A 3,921-nucleotide genomic window follows, 5' to 3' on the forward strand; every position below is an offset into this window, starting at 1 on the left:
TTTTCTTTACTTTGCTATGATTCAGCTAATGCTATCTCAATTCTTATTCCCGGACAGGTCTCTCCGTTGAGAGAGAGAGAGAGAGAGAGAGAGAGAGAGAGAGAAGAGAGAAAAGAGAGAGAGAGAGAGAGAGAGGACGTCATGCTTATTTAATTTAGTACGTAACGATTCGAAATTGTAATAAATTGGGATGGTTTAAAGGCTAACTGTTGAGTTGATAGTCAAGACAACAAGACTTATGTTAAGATTTTATGTTTTATTGAGAATAATGAATTTCGTACGGTCTTTGCTTCGTACCCGAAAGGTACCGAGTTCGATCGTAGCCATCGTAAAGTTATAGCCTGATACTGACAACCCAAAAAGACTGGCATTTTGACGTCATTATTTGGTTTTTGCATCGCCGAGTGAGTTGTCGTTAGTAGAGCTCATGGAAACAAGTGGTCCCATTGGTTGAACAACTGAATACAACTCACGATTTGTTTTCTTTTGTGGCCAAAGACTGGCATTTTGACGTCATTTTTTGGTCAGTGTCAGGCTATAAGTCTACGAGGGTCACGGTTCGATCATCCGCCGCTGAGCTGTGTGGCCTTGAACAAGTCATCTCGCCCTGCCTAGCTCAGTGGGCATGATCTATATTAACTTTCCATGTGCTCGAGGTCATTGGTCACATTGCAAAATGTGCTCAAAGTGACCCACTTAGTGAAAAGTGTTCACAGCTTTTTAAATATCTAACATCACGATTGGTCATTCGATTCAGCTTGACACATGGTATGTTTATAATTTTTGTAAACAAAGCAGCACGTTTACATTTGTTAAGAAATATCCAATAGTTGGACAGCAACAAATCATGTGATTGATGACATGGGTTGGACGAAAACATGAATATAGATCGCTCCCATTTGTGGCGCTGCACTGACGCCTGGGTTATTTCAGTCTTCCCTTGGAATTAACCAGTTCGATTTTTGACCAATCAAAACATGGAATTTGTGACACACCTTCACACGTGCTCGGACAAACATAGTTGGTTGTTTATAAACAATAACGTGAACGAATTCGACCTCCATCTGATTGTTGTTATTGTTTTTATATTGACAAATGGGTGACTAGTTATCACACGATTTTCTCGATCATATTATAAACGTTTAAGTTTACTCATAGTTTTTCTGTGTTGAATCTACTTATCAACAGGTAGAACAGTGGGTATTTTAATTAACACATACCATCTATAGTAAAGCCTGTGTAGTTTGCTGTGTCTACCAATCACTGCCATTGTTTACATTATGACGATTGTCCGAGAGGCGTGGTTATCTACCGGTTAATAGACCCTAAAGACAAAATTCCCCAAAAGGAAGTGCAGACGTGTTCCCAATCGGTGCAAGAGCTTGGGAGGGCGCGTTGGAACAAAGTTCGAATTCCAAAAAAAGTAAAACGCAAGAGTTTAAGAAATCTTGTATTCTATAATCCTTAATCTATTCCAAATCGCGTCATCTTGGAATAAAAGAGATGTATGTACAGAAAATTATTTAAATCATTTTTTTTCTTTTTAAGAATCCTAATTTTAGTAAAATTTGACGCTTGATAATCTGACGTCACAAATCATTATTGTCAACTTGTTATCATTACATGTTATTATTTGATTAAAATTAATGAAGATGAGCTTTTATATAGCGCAATATCCACTAAATGTGCTCATAGCGCTTTACAAGGGTCCCTGGTCAACAGCAACATTTAACATGTAGGACGGGACTTTGACGCCGGTTAGGCGATGTTACAATTTTTTTCGGACAAAGACAGCGCTGTTAACGGCCAGGTATTCATTTTACACCTGAGTACGGTGAGAGAATGTGAGTAAAGAGCTTTTTCCAAGGAACTCAACTATGCGCCGAGCGAGGCTCGAACCCAGGACCTTCCGATCCGAAAGCGAGTGTCATACCACTAGACCAGATAGCCGCATTTATAATGGCTTTTTAAAAATCCGACAAATACTAAAATTTCATTTTTCTTGTTATTTTAACTTTTGAAGCCTTTTTTTTGGCATCTGGTATATAATGACAAAATACTGTTTTCGAGACGATTATGTCACATTTAATCAGCATTGCAAACTTTTCATCCAAAATCCGGTCTCTTTCTTGCTTTGTTATGATTCAGCATTTAATCGTTATTTCAGGACGAGAGAGAGAGAGAGAGAGAGAGAGAGAGAGAGAGAGAGAGAGAAAGAGAGGGAGAGAGAGTATATATATAAATATATATATATATATATATATATATATATATATATATATATATTATTTAAAATATTTACCACAATGTTTGAGACAGTCACATTAATGTTTCAGGCTTAATTTGCCATCGTCGGGACTGAGTTGTTTTGTTGACTGTTGTTGTTTCTTGAACTGGTTCCGGTTTAAAGTTGCTTAACAAGAATTTACGCCGATGGGAAAACAAGAAAACGACACATAACTTGGTTCACCCACCTTTCGACAAAAACGTCAGCACAAACATAGGACAGCAGTTCCTGAAATTAATTGATACACACTTTCCAAAAAACCACAAGCTACATAAAATCATCAACAGGAATACCATAAAAATAAGCTACTCGTGTATGCGCAACATAGAACAAATAATTTCAAGCCACAACAAAAAAATATTAATAAACCACCGACAAGCAAAACCCACCCACCAGAAAATGCAACTGCAGAAATAAAGAACATTGCCCGCTAAACAAAAAATGCTTAGAATCAAGTTTAATTTACCAAGCCACAGTCACAGAAACTAAAACAAACAAGCAAGAAAAATACGTAGGACTAACAGAAAATAATTTCAAAACAAGATACAACCTCCACACCTCAACATTTAGAAACACTAACAAAAAAACATCCACAAAACTCAGCGAACATATTTGGAAATTAAAAGACAACAAACTAGACCACAACATTTCATGGCAAATTTTATCTAAAGCAACAGGATACACACCAACATCAAAACAATGTAGCTTATGCCTGGAAGAGAAATATACTATAATCAAACACCCTCATGAAGCCACACTCAACATGAAAAGTGAGATGTACGGAAAGTGTCCCCGTCGGCGTAAATTCTTGTTAAGCAACTTTAAACCGGAACCACTTCAAGAAACAACAACAGTCAACAAACAACTCAGTCCTGACGATGGCAAATTAAGCCTGAAACATTAATGTAGACTGTCTCAAACATTGTGGTAAATATTTTAAATAATAATTCGCTCCATTACTGCATGTCGAGCATTTTTCGTACACATATTTGTATCAAACACGATTCAATATATATATATATATATATATATATATATATATATATATATATATATATAAGAGAGAGAGAGAGAGAGAGAGAGAGAGAGAGAGAGAGAGAGAGAGAAAGAGTCAAACTCTCGAGGAATTTGGCCTTCTAATGGTAACAGTCGTGACCCAAGACTGCACTTTTCACTTTCTGTGAGTTTTCTGGCAATTTCTGGGTGTGCTTGACACCCCACCTGTCCTGAACGTAAAGGGGGTTTGGGGGGGGGGGGGGGGGGGGGAGGGGTATTGTTTTAAAGATATATCTCTCTCTCTCTCTATCTCTCTATCTATCTATCTATCTTTCTCTTTCTCTTTCTCGTTCGCTCTCTCTCTCTCTTTCTCTCTCCTTAATCTCTCTCTCTCTCTCTCTCTCTCTCTCTCTCTCTCTCTCTCTCTCTCTCTTTTCGCTCGTTACTTTCTTTCTCTGTCTTTTGTTCGCTCATGATCTCCTTTTCCTCTCTCTCTTTCTTCTCTCTTCTCTTCCCCTCTCTCTCTCTCCTTCTCTTTATCTCTCTCACCTAACCCCCTTTTGGTAAAGAGGCATTGAACGAAAGTCAGTTACAGACGACATAAAAGCTGACAACAAAAACCCTACGGTTTTTCGACC

General features: G+C 37.8%; 1 protein-coding gene across 3 annotated transcripts in view; it reads right to left on the reverse strand.

Annotated features, from left to right (window-relative positions):
* Positions 1 to 3,921, reverse strand: part of LOC144970722 (inactive tyrosine-protein kinase transmembrane receptor ROR1-like) — a 518,496-nt gene that overhangs the window by 260,777 nt on the left and 253,798 nt on the right. The gene's annotated exons all lie outside the window — the stretch shown is intronic.

Source organism: Berghia stephanieae, chromosome 1, assembly GCF_034508935.2.
Source record: "Berghia stephanieae isolate SIO BIC M18660-M18661 chromosome 1, UCSD_Bste_1.3, whole genome shotgun sequence".
NCBI lineage: Eukaryota > Metazoa > Mollusca > Gastropoda > Nudibranchia > Aeolidiidae > Berghia > Berghia stephanieae.